The sequence below is a fragment of the Phoca vitulina genome, unplaced genomic scaffold (genome assembly GCF_004348235.1).
Source record: "Phoca vitulina isolate PV1807 unplaced genomic scaffold, GSC_HSeal_1.0 scaffold9, whole genome shotgun sequence".
Lineage (NCBI taxonomy): Eukaryota > Metazoa > Chordata > Mammalia > Carnivora > Phocidae > Phoca > Phoca vitulina.
The window spans coordinates 32,711,758-32,724,824 of NW_022589712.1; the positions used below are offsets into that span (position 1 = coordinate 32,711,758).

Below are 13,067 nucleotides of genomic sequence, written 5' to 3' on the forward strand. Positions count from 1 at the left end.
TTGGAATATCCTTCCCCGGAGATTCTGAGTTTGAGATGGACGTGAAATGTCTACATGGAGAGGTCCAGGAGGTAGCCAAGAGCTTTGAGAGAAATCACAACAGGCTGAGGGGCCAAAGGTAGAGGTTTGAAGGTCATCTGAATGTGTCTTCTAGTGAGGAAGCCTTTGGTTTGAGTGATGTTACCCTGGGCCAGGTCAGAGGAGATGCAGGAGGTGGAATGGGAAAGTAGGAAGAAAACCGGGAGGAAAGGATGCCACAGAAATTGCAAAAGACGAGAACTCCAAGAAGGAGAGAGTAATTAAGTATTGAATATTAAATCAAGTGAACATGTCTTCTGCAATTGTTGGTATAGAATCAGCCTGGGACTTGGTCAGAGCTGCGTCAGCCAGGTGGTGGGATGGAGCCCTGTCACAGGTTGAGGAAATGGGGATTTTACATGGAGAGTGCTTTCAAGAAGCTTTCTTTCTTATTGCGCATCCATGAACACCAATTTCTAAATAAGATAATATTGTCTTCAAGCTAACATTTCCGAGTCAGGGTGATATTCAGAGTTTCGAGGTGAACTCGAGAGCCAAACAGGAAATTAACATTTGCTATCTAACTGACTCGAAGGAGAAAAGAGCCACGTTGGCTGAACTGAGTTCTCGCTCATCACGAGCTGCTCGTTTACGTGTGGGCCCTGATGAGCATCACCTTGTCTTTGAAGGAGAAGCCCAAGCCTATTGACTTCCAGATGACCATTTCCAGTTCAGGAGCCAGGAGTTTTTCAGGCATATCACATGTGTTTCATTTTAATTTTATTCGATTTGCCTAGTTATATTATTCTCATACCTAAAATTAGCATTAGTTTTCAACGTAGATTAATCAAACCTAAAATGCAGATTTATACACAGACATGAAAAGCCATTTCGGATTCAGTGGCTTTCAGACACAGCCAGTTTTCACTTTGGAATGCTGTGGAATGTTCTGCTTCACGTTTATAATCTGGCAGGTGCTATCAGTGAGACAGTTACAATATATTTGAACTACCCAACAAAAGAGGCGCTGGACGCCACTGCTGCTGTGCATTCGTTAGCACGAGAGTCACTAATTCCCCAGGGTCTGCTCTCGGACAAAATTATTTTTGACTATTGTTTTTGCAAATGGAACTATTGTTACTGGGTTGTTTTTTTTTTTCTGGTAATAACAGAGGCGATTATAGTTTTTAAAAAGGGAGAGACAGCAGAAAATGTAAATGATCCATAATTCCTCTGCTCCTAGAGATAGATACTCCCTTTTCACAGTGTATATGTGTATGAACACATACACACTCACACACTCCCGCCTCTGTAGATGTGGGCTGGTACTGTTGATTCTGTTTTATAGCCTGTTTTCTTCTCCCCCTAACAGTATGTTGGAGGTAATCTTCCTTGGCAGTACTCCTCATTTTTCATCAGCCATCGAACAGACACGTGAGGATTTACGTGACACGTGTTAACGGGCATTTAGGTTATTCCTCAGGTCTCACAATTCAACACGCAGCTGCAAAGATCATACTCATGTGTACATTTGGGGAGCACGAATTTCATCGTTTTCTAGGGCAAATATTTCCTCCTGAAAAGTTCGAACAAGTTAGACTCCTGCTTTCAGTTTATGAGCATCCCTGTTGCCCCACACCTTTGCTGACACTAAAGATTGTAAAACATTTAAAAAATCTTTGCCCGTCTGGTGAGGAAAGAGCATTTGTTCCTGGCCTCTGAGGGGGTGGGCGTGGTGATCGTGACTTTATTATACCCTAGATGAGGGCATATTGAGGAGTATGAAAATCGAAAGAATATTTTATTATAAACAGTTTAAAATTAGAGCCTCTTCTTTCCCCCCAACCCTTTTTAATGAGGAAGTAGAATCCTAGAGAATAAAGTAATTTGCATCAGTCACTTATACTCAGGACTCATAAATGCCATCCATGTGCAGAGCTAAGGATAGTTCCATCCGTCTGAAGAACCTCAAATGTTGGTCATCCCAGATACTATTTTCTAAACATGTAAATTTGTGGGTGGCATTAGGAGGGAATTTTGCTATGGTAACCAAGCAGTGTGTGTGTTTAAGATATTCCTGACCCCATGAGGATTACATTTGAGGACATGTTGGCCCTATGTTTATCTAACTCTCATGCATCAAAATAATTCCGTTAGCCTTAGAGCAAGTATGTGTCTAGACTTGTCCAGTATAATACCAGTCGTCACCTGTGGCTATTTGAAAAATGGTTCTTCCCAAATTGAGATGTGCTATAAGTAGAAAATAACATACTGGATTTGAAGACATTAGAATAAAAGTATAGACTAATAATAAGCTAGAGAGTTGGGTCTAGAGATGAATTCTTTTGATTCCCACTAAGCTTCCTGTTGAAGGAAAACACAAGACAAATATTTAGTGAGTTCTTATATGGTTTCAAGGTTTTTTTTTCCCTAAAAGAGAACAGTTTTGATGCTGTTTTTTTAAGCATAACTTTTATTTGATGCTACAGAGAAATGTTTTCTGCATCTTTCTATCTTATGAACCTAAGATTGATAGAGGCTTATTAGCCAGAATACAGTATACTGAGTGTAACCTTATTCTAGTCCATTTGTTACTGAAAAGAAGCTTTAAGATTTTGTAAAATGCTTTCATATCAAGTTCCCACAAGACTTAAACCTAGCAGAATGAAGCGGAAGACCTTATGCTAGCTTTAGGGCCAAATATTAAAACTACACATAGAAATCTTTGTCAGAGCTTTCAGAGATTTGGGAAAGCCATTTTTAAAAAGAAGGCAGAGTCCTCCCAGGATATTATAGATGTAGTTATTTAACAAAAGAACAGAAAAATGAAACCACAAAATTTCCACTTAAATCAGCAGGTGAACGTAATGGAAAAGACAGGCAGTAGTGCTTTCTTCCTAGAAATGAAGTCCAATTTTGTTTTTTCCCCTCCCAAGCCCCTGTTCTTAGTTCTTGCCTTTGCACCTCAGTCCCTATTACATTCATTCATAGATCCATCAATGTATACTATTGTGAAAATACCACGCTTGAAGCACTTTGATGGTTGTAAGAAAGAGGTAAACCCGTAAGAACATGAATGTAAATAACATACAGAGTAAAAAGTAGTGTTTTAGGAGAACCCTTGATAAAGGGCTATGGAAGTTGACAGAAGAAACAGTTTCTGATTGGCAGACCTGAGACCTCCCCAAAAAGGTGGGGGGGGGCAGGATTTGCACATACAGAGGTGAGCAGAGAGGAAAGAGCATGTGGAGAAGCAACGGGATGGGTATCAGGAAGAGCAGCTCCTACATGTAGCTGTGTGTTGAGTTCCCAGCGGAGCTGGAAGGAGTTGTCAAAGGCATACTGATGAGGGTATGACGTTCCATGTCAGTACCTTAGTTTAGACTTCGCTCTGTAGGTCATCTATATAGGGTATTTGAGTAGGGGAAGGGCCTTTTCAGCACTGGCCTTCAGGAAGATTAATTCATCGGTAGACGGTAGAATTGATTGAAAGCGTGCTAGATTAGATGAAGTACCTGTAAGGAAACCATTATACTGGTTCAGGCAATTTTTAATCGGGAAACCAACACCTGTATCTTTAAGAGTAGAACTGAACTTAATTTGGAAGCAAACTGAGCAAAATTTGAAATATGGTAAGTGAAAATCTATAAAAATATTATCTAACACTCACTGAATGCCTACTCTGTGCCCAGTTTTGAGAACTTTGCCATTTATAATTTCAGTTAGTTCTTACCGTCATCCAAGGTGTAGATGAGGACACGGGGGCCTAGAGAGGGCAAGTCTCTCACCCAAGTCACACAGCGGGTGAGTGGCGGAGCTGGATTGACCCATAGTCAGCCCGCATGCACACTACACGCTGCTTTGCAGAAGGCTTCATGACGGGAATCTTTGAAATAACAAGCTCCCACCAATGTAGTTGAAACACAACGCATTTTAGAAAAATTAATTTTGTACAAAATGTCTTTGAAGTTGCTATGATATAAAGCTAAGTGAACAAGTAAAACCATAATACAAAATAATCATATTTAAAAATGAGGTAAAATTGATGTTTTCGTTTGACAGGATATTCTGCAATTGCTGTGTGGTAGTAATTCTTTAAGTAAAGGGACTTAAATGTGCCAAGTATAAAGATTCTAATAGAAAAATTACTGTTAGCTTTAAAGAAAACCCAGTTAATTGGCCCGATGGTGACACTGACGGCTCACCCTCTCCTTGAAGGTAAGGGAGTGTAATTGGCTTAAAAGCTAGAAGAGAGCTTTTACCATTACAGGGGGAGGGAAGGAAGATGTTCTTCCTCACACCTCCTCTGGAAGGGAAAGAAAAGAACTACAGTTGTGTGAAAGGTAGACAGTTCTGTTTTTTTTTTTAACACATGGAAATTTGGGGAAAACATCTCAAATTGACTCTTGAAAGCAAAAATACTTAACTAAATTGATGTGATTCTAGCAAACTCTGAACTGAACTTCTGTCTTTGAAGTGAAGTTGTGTATGTTATCGAGCACAATATAGTTGGTGCTCAGAGGAGACCGAGATGGGAGAGGGGATGGGGGAACCTAGTCTAAGACCTAAATGTGAGATGGGAGTCTCTAGGGGCCCACGTGAAAGCCTCTTGAGACCAGAGGGGCGCCATAACATCATTAATATGTGCAGGCAAACCAGGCGAAGCAAAGTTATTTCCCTGAACTATTTGTTGAACAGGTGCTGTCTTTCATTTGGCCAAAAAGGAAGAAAACACTAGATTTAATGTTTCCCTCTGAGTTCAGCAGACACACAAATCTGTGTGAGAGAAGGAAAGGAGGGTGATAGGTTAGGGATAGCTGATTCTCCACAAGCAGTTCCCAAGCTTCCTGGTCTCAGGAACACTTTACACTCTAAAATTTACTGAAGGGCCCAAAGAGCTTTCGTTGCTGTGAATTATACATATCAAAAGTTACCATAGTATAAATCAAAATTACCATATTATAAATGAAACAGAACAAATTAAAAATACTTATTAAAATAGTTCAAAATAATGAGTGAAAGAAATCTGTCAGAAAAGGCTACATGTACTGTGTGGTTACAATGATATGAAATCCTGGGAAAGGCAAAGTGATTGAGACAGATTACTGGTTGCCACTGAGCTCCTAGGAAGAGTCTTTAAATATTGGGAAGCTATTGGGGCACCTGGGTTGCTCAGTTAAGCGTCCGACTCTTGATTTTGGCTCAGGTCATGATCTTGGGGTCATGGGATCGAGCCGTCCATTGGGCTCCGCACTCAGCGTGGATCTGCTTGAGGATTCTCTGTCCTCTCTCCCTCTGCCCCTCCCCCGGCTTGCTCTTGCACACCCGTGAGCATTCTCTCTCTCAAAATCATAAAATAATAATAATAATAATATTGGGAAACTATCAAGCTCATGGTGGCCAGAATACAGTCTTCCAAAATTCCAGTTTTCACCTGAAAGCTTGAATTTTATCACTGGCCACAAGTATATTGTCAGTTGTTTTCCTTGAAATGACAGGCTCACCTCATTTTCAAGAAAATGCCTGCCAGATAGAATAACAGTTTGTCCGTCAATAATTCTCAAATAAAAAAGGTGTTTGTGAAAAGGCAGCTTCTTCAATTCACAATTCAAGCATTCTTTTTCTTCTCTAGACATCCATTGTACTTCTGTATGCAGCAGGAGTAATCTGTGCCCATTTTCCATTTCATTACACAGAATGTTAAAAAGACACGAGCTCAGCGGTTGAGATGTAAGACAGTAATTCTCTGTGTTTCATCCAGGACATCCTTGGGTGAGGCCGGCTTGCCTTCTTTGTTTCTTACTTCACTGAGAGCGTGTGGTGGTTACGAGTCCAGCGACTTCTGGTACGATTTGGTGACACTGCCTTGACGTGTGGCAGGATGCCAACGGGTGTGCTCCCCCTTGTTGCACTGTCGGTGAAAATGTCCACCCCCTGAAAAGGACAGTTAACGTCTTCGTGTGATGATGAAATCGCTTTTTTTTTTTTTTTAATAGCTTTGACTTCGCAACCCCCTGAAAAGAGTCTGAGTGACCCTCAGGGTCGGCAGAACTCACTGAGAACTGGTGGATCTATACTGTAGTGGTGCTACAAACACTAAGAATGGACCTTCCTGGGTTAACCAAATCGAAATTATTTTCAAAGATTTTATTTATTTGAGAGAGAGCATGCGTGCCTGCATGAGCTGGAGGAGGGGCAGAGGGAGAAGCAGGCTCCCCGCTGAGCATGGAAGCCAGATGTAGGACTCGATCCCAGGACCCCAGGATCATGACCTGACCAGAAGGCAGACGCTTAACCGACTGAGCCACCCAGGCCCCCCCAAATAGAGATTTATCCTACTTGCATTTTGGCTCTAGGACTCCTATCTTACAGTGGAAATTATTTAAAAAATGAAAATCAAATATGCAAATTGGAGGCCCAAGGAAGAAAGTTTAGCATTAGGAATAACTGACGTCCATAACCATAAACTATTATATTTAAAACTGAACACTTGAGTGCATGGATCTCATTTTTATTTAGGAAATAGTTGGATTGTCTCTCACATGAGTATTTTATTCGTATTTTCAAGATCTCTGGCTATACTGCTGCCCTACAGTAATTGAATCTTACTTAATCCAAGGACAAATGTTATGGTATCTTGCATTAGTTTAATTATTTTTTGATAAAAAACACATTTTTGCATTTTTATTGAGACCCCTCTGGATAAGTGCTTTCCCACTTACAGGCAGTATTTCTAGTGGTTTGGGTCAAATGCTTTTTTATGAGTGCACATTTGCAGTTTACTGAATCAGTTTCTGGAGAAGAGCACGCTCAAGTTTGAGCCCCACACTACGAGCCCCTGTCTCTGGAAACTCTGAAGCTGTGTTTTTCAAAGTCATAGAACCTCTGTCCTTGAATGTGACTGATTGCCCACTGCTCCTTGGGCACACTAAGATAAATTTGAGTGTTCTGGAACCCTCTGTGAGGACTTACGGCAAAGTAGGCAGCAGCACACGTCCTTGAGGAATTTAGATCTAGAGTTAGAGCTGGGATTGGATGAGACCACCACACGGACCTATTCCCACATTGGCCAAAAGAGGGGGACAGAGGCTAAGGAATGGAGCTATAGGAGTTAACAAATGTTCACTGACATTGTATAGTCTAGGGGGAGGGAAACTGAAGCATGGAAACAGTGGTTTGGGCTTCTGTTATTGTTTACTTGACCAAAATTCTAATATCTAACGTATAATCCATATACTTCACAGCTGTGATCTTATCCAAACTCAAGGTGAACATTATGTGAACATTATGATGTCGCCCAAAGGAAAAAGCCAGTAGTAAATAATAATGCCTGTCCGTTTGTATTGACAAAATAAGATGTCCAGACTATAGCGAATATGAGGTAGAATTCAGGCTTTAAAAAAAAAAGAGTTCTTGCATGAAGGTCTTACATGAAGAACCAGTGCACAGTCTTCAGTTTGATTGGAATGGGTGATAAATCATTTAGACTCAAAATGTAATCTGTTTAAAAAAAACAAAAAAGCCAAATATGAAGGTTTTGGGTTGTTTTTGTTTTTGTTTTCCTCAGATAAATGCCAGAACAGGAAAAATATAAATGTCTGATGCTTGTGTACCAATGGAATTGGTGGTTCCGTTCTTATCTTTTCTCCTTCCCAGCTCAAAAGCTTAGATGTTTACTACTTGCAGGAATATATTTCTGTATGTGTTTTATTACAGAAAGCAGTCAGAAGAGAGGTGGATGTGTCAATTATAAACTTCCTACAATAAATTATTCCCTATTCACCCAGAACATGAGGAATTGGGATGTTCTGAAATACTGAATATCTAATTAGCTCAGAGTTACACTTGATTTACTGCTTCTTAAAGAATGAGGAAAAAATGCACTTGAATGAGGGGAAAAAATGCACTTGAATGAGATGGAAAAAAATGTACTTAACATTAAAATTACAATAAATGTAATTTTCTTTCTCTCTGAAAACTGTTTGGAATTCTAAGAGTGTGTTAAGATTGTCATTTGTAATACTTATTACCGATTGGTTTCTTTCTTTCTAATGGTTTGATTGAGAATAAATGAAAGTAAATGACATTTGAGTTTACATGGGTAACTGTCTTTTTCTCCACATATATTTCAATAAATGTTGAAGCTCTTTGAAATCAAGATCTCTCATTCATTTCCTACACACTCCTAATTCCTGTTTACTTGTCTGCTAATGACTTGGAAACAAGTTTAATTTTAGCTTTCCTTTCTAAATTGAAATTTTATTTTTGGTGAAAGCAGATTCAGTGAAATAACATGACATGGAGTCTAGAGGAAATGGAGGATAGGATCCTAAACCTCATTCTTTCCCTGGGTTTCCAGGCACAGGTAACATGAGAGGTTCCTTTTCTATAACAGAAGCTGGGCATAAGTGATAGCTCCGTTCAACAAATGATGCATATTCCCTGAGCAAAGAGAACAGAGCAACCAGCTCCCAAAGAGCAAGAATAGATCCCGTGACTGAGGTCGCAGCTAACTCCCAAATCCAATTTGATTGGTAGTTTGATCCATTCCTGATCACCATCCCCCAAGTTTCTGTTCATAATTACTAGCCTAAAAAAAAGAGGACTTAGTGTTTTCTCCATTGATTCCCCCCTCCCACTTCTAGAATCAAGCAGAAGTCTTAATGAGTAATGAAATAGCCTAAAGCAGACAACAGGTGGGAGACAATGAATTTGATTAATCAATCTGTCCTGTATAATGAAGAGGCTAAAATAATACCTGTGATAAATCTCAATGGTGGAGAGTTTTTCTATGAAAACAAGACTTAATTTTATCTAACCAAAAGAATGTGTATTCTGATTGACTTTGGGGCCAGTGTCTCTTAGAAAGGACCTTAATTACCACTTTCCACTGTCTTCTGTAATCACCTACCATTTGCCAAAACTTCAACTAAAAAGTGAAAAATTACCTTCTCAAAACCCTTTTCTCTGTTGGGAATAATGCACCATCCTTATTTTTTTCTCTGCCTCCCTGTCCACTCCCATTTTAGTCCTCTCTCCTCCCTCTCTCCCTCCCTCCCTCTGATTGTGGGCTTCCCCGGGGCTCACATCTCTCATTTTTCCTTATACCTACAAAGACTAGTTCACCTGTGAGTTTCACTTGCCCTCTGCGCCAGCCTGCAAATCCACGTCCCTGGTCCTAAGACCTCACCTGGGCTTTACGCCTGTCCTGAGGTCCCAGACTCCAAATCTGGTCGAGCTCCCTGGTACTTTCTTGCTCGTCCCCGCCCTCTGATTGCTCTCCTACAGTGTGCCTCTCCGTCCACCCTTCCACCTGGTTTCGCTCAAGTCTGAGTCCTCATCACCTAGCCGTCCTACCTGGCCTTCCTGTCTCTCTCCTCCCCACCCTTAGCCTCTTCATCAGACTCAAACTGCAGTGATGTTTTCAGAACATAAAACAGGCAATATCAAGCCTTCCTCAAAACCAGCCTCCCCCTCTCCTGGGCTTGTCATGCGCTATGTGGACTCGCCCCCTGGGCTCTCTGACCTGTCTTCTTCCCCTTGCACTCTGCCTCTGGATCATAGCAGTAAACTGACAGCTGGTCTTTTGTCTGAATGCTCTTTCTGACTTCAGTCCTTTTATTGTCTGTTTGATCAAGTTTGTACTCCTCAGTCTGGTATTAAAGAGTACCCGACCTTCCATTCCTCACCCTGTTATTCTCTCCAGTAATGTCCATTTCCTCACTATCCTGCTCCTCACTCGTTCTTGCTGCCTGCCCCCCATACTCTGCATATGCCCACTAACACCATCCGCTGTCTCACTTCCTGGCCTCTTGCCCCATTCTCTTCTCCTCACCTGCAGCCCCTTTTCCATTCATTTCAAAGAAGTCAGAATGGACTTTGTTTTTCCACCTTCCTTGAATCTAATGTTAAAGCCTACATTGGTTTCTCTGTTTTGGATTGTTAATGAGTTCTCTCTGTTCTATAATTAACTCTTTTTGTGTGTGTGTGTATTCTTATTTGCCAGTTGTTTCTATGTGCTTGTCAGTCCTCCACATATCATAAGGCCCCTGGGGGTGGAATAGACTTTCGTGCTTGTCTTCTGGTCAACATGCTATTTACTGTAGAACTAGGCAAATCGTAACTGTTGGTTATTTGATTTGGAATTGGATGGCACATTACTTAACATGGTTTTTCAAGCCTCTGTCTTTGGAATATTTAAGTCTTTTCTCTCTTTTTTCTTCCTAGAAATTCCATTTTTTAAACAACACTCAACTTTGTGAACCTGAAGAATTTTGACCATTCCAAGTCTTAATGCCACACCACTACTCCAGCGAATTTATACTACGACTGGTAACAATGACCAGAAGCCTGAAGAATTAAAATGCCAACAACCAAACCTTACCTTAACAGCTCTGGTCTATACTGTTCCCTCGCATTTTAATACATTATTTTGTTTTATAACCACTTCTAAATATTCTTGATTCTTTTTTTTTTTTTTAATTAGGGAGTTTTGTCTTTGTTTCCTGTTTACTTTGTGTACAACTACCTGCTTTTTATCACTCATTTTGATCAAATGATAGTGAACAAAGCCAGCCCCACGCTGGTAAGGTGTGTTCACTTGAACAGGTGCTGTTGTGCGGAAAGGAAACTCTGTGACTAATTTCCGATAGTGGCTTTCCTGTCTTCCAGATCCTTTTCATTGAATCCTTACAGTAAATATTTACGGAGTTTTCAGATTGCGGTAAATATACCGTATGAGAAAATATTAATACAGATCAAAAGCATTTCTTACATCCTGAAAATTTTTTAATGTTTGAGAATTTCATCAGGGCTGTTTTTTATATTGGACCCTTTTTGACTTTCCAGTCCTCTGACTTTTCACTGAAAGTCAGAGACGCTCCAGACTGGAGAATTACAAAGAAGCTCACTGACCACGCACTGTGTTTCGAGACCCTGTCACACCACAGTGCCAACTCTTCTCAGACACATGCTCTTCGGCAGCATTCCAGAACCAGGAGGGAGGAAAAAAGAGAAACTACTGTTTCTTCCCTTCTACTAAAAATTCAGGCAGCTTAAAACCTTAGTGCTTTCTTTCTTAACATGTCCAAATTTCAAGACTTTCCATTATTTGAACACTTTGTGTAGAACACTTGCTTTGTATTAAACCTCCCTGTCTACTTGTAAAACTGACCTTTTGTTATTGAGCAGGTATATCTCTTTCAGATAGTTGGATGATTCACACAGGTTTGAGGACACTGGGGAGAAGAGCAGGGGCTGTGGTGGGGTTTTTTTGATGGTTGTAAGGAAGCGATACCATTTACAGCTGACACCAGAGACCTGATAGGGACCTATTAACGGTATTGAACATGTTTTCCTTTGCTTTTGACCCTATGTATAGTTACGATGCCAGATTAGATTTATAGCAGCTTCAAGTTGTATTAAATGATATTTTGCTTTCTGTAATACTGTTATAAAATAAAGTGTGTTTATTCTCTAAACTTGTCGCTTCTCTTTTTTATAAAGGTTTAAAAACAAATGAGTGATATTTTCAGGTAAAAGTCTTACTACGTGGTGAAATGCAGCATTTTTTAGAATCTGTTATTCCGATCTTTTATAATTTGCTGCCGTCGCCCGCATCACCAGTGCGAAATGGCTAAGGCGGCATTGAAGGTTTGGAAATGCATTGCTTGGAATGCCGGGTTCCTCCAGCCTGTGTACGCAGCCCACCACCGCCTTGCAGATCTTCCAAGGGAAAACTCCACGTGTTTTCTTTGTGTAGTTTTTGTTTTGTTTTCAGAAAATATTTTAGTTCCACCATCTGAACCCTCCTCTGCTTCATGTTTTGCTCTACTGTCCGGTGGGCCTTAACAAGCAGAATGGGTTCTGCCAAGGGGCCGCGTCCGTGTCTAATTGGGGTGGTTCATTATGAAGCTTTTGCCAAGACGCATCGGATTAAGTGCTCCATTTTCTTCTACACATTGAAAACATTACACAGCAAATGACCAACAGGGTCTATTCCGTTTTAAAATGTTACGTAGAATTTCTCTAGTCCTTTCAAGTGAGCACGTTAAATAACAATTTACATGACTGTCTTCTTTGGGATCTGTTCCCACTGAATTCTCTCTCACCTTGTGAGAGGTCTTTCTCACTTCCTGCAGAATTATTACAGAAACCACTCCTCTTTGGAGAAGCCGATCTCCACAAGCCAAGCCTTAGTGACATTAGGGGGCCAAATGTGGTTCTGTGAATCTATTTCTCATCAGAAAGCTTGTATGGATAGTGTTCATATTTAAAGCAGAGGTTGGATTTACTGAGAGTTCTTTGAGAACCAGATCCGTCCATCCTTCCAGTGATAATTGCCCTGATAGGAAGTGTCCACAGCAGCTCCCAGTGAACAGGAAATGCTGTGTTTGATTAGGGCTCAGTTTCATTCAGCAGAGATAGCAAGGACAGGGCTTGGGGTCCCGGAGACACCTAGAGCATCTGTGGGGCCTAGGACCCAAAGAGCAGCTGGGAACAGTGTTGATAAGTCATGCCATGTGTAGCTGGAGCAGCAAGGCTGCTGTTCTTAATATTTTGTAGTTCTTAGAAAATATTTCCTAGGATATTAGCTTGTTCTGTAAACTGAGCTTTCAAAACCCCAAGTGATAGAGTAAGAAATAGGTCAGCAGTGTTCACTGAGGTGAGAGATGTCTGGGTGTAATTGTTTATCTTAAAAGCCATATAATTTTGGGGTGATAAGCAATAATTCCTTGCAATAATTCCTTTTAGTTGCATGGGGTTTTTACAGGTAACATTATACATAAGCCTTATAAGCAATCCTGTGCGGAATGCAGGAAATAGCAGTGCGTTTTCCACAGGCCACAGCTGGATAAAAAATGAGGTTATTTTTAGAATATGTAGAGTTGGTAGATGTTTGGTATTTCACTGTCATGAGTAGCTTCTGTTTTATGATACATTGTACATTGCATTATTCATTGCATAGACCCACAGTTCGTGGAATGACTATCACCAGGACTCCAGCAATGAAGCAGACTGTAGCCATAACCACTGCCCAACATGGACTT

At 40.6% G+C, this 13,067-nt stretch overlaps 1 protein-coding gene across 16 annotated transcripts in view; it reads left to right on the forward strand.

The window, feature by feature from the left end:
- EPB41L2 (erythrocyte membrane protein band 4.1 like 2) overlaps positions 1-12,223 on the forward strand; it is a 210,278-nt gene extending 198,055 nt beyond the window's left edge. For 6 of the 16 annotated variants that reach the window (XM_032407861.1, XM_032407872.1, XM_032407866.1 and 3 more), the window contains one exon: positions 10,246-12,223. The gene's annotated coding sequence lies outside the window, so the exon portion shown is untranslated. The remainder of the gene's footprint in view (positions 1-10,245) is intronic. The other 10 variants (XM_032407870.1, XM_032407871.1, XM_032407878.1 and 7 more) reach the window with 4 other exon arrangements.
- The last annotated feature ends 844 nt before the right edge of the window (positions 12,224-13,067 follow it).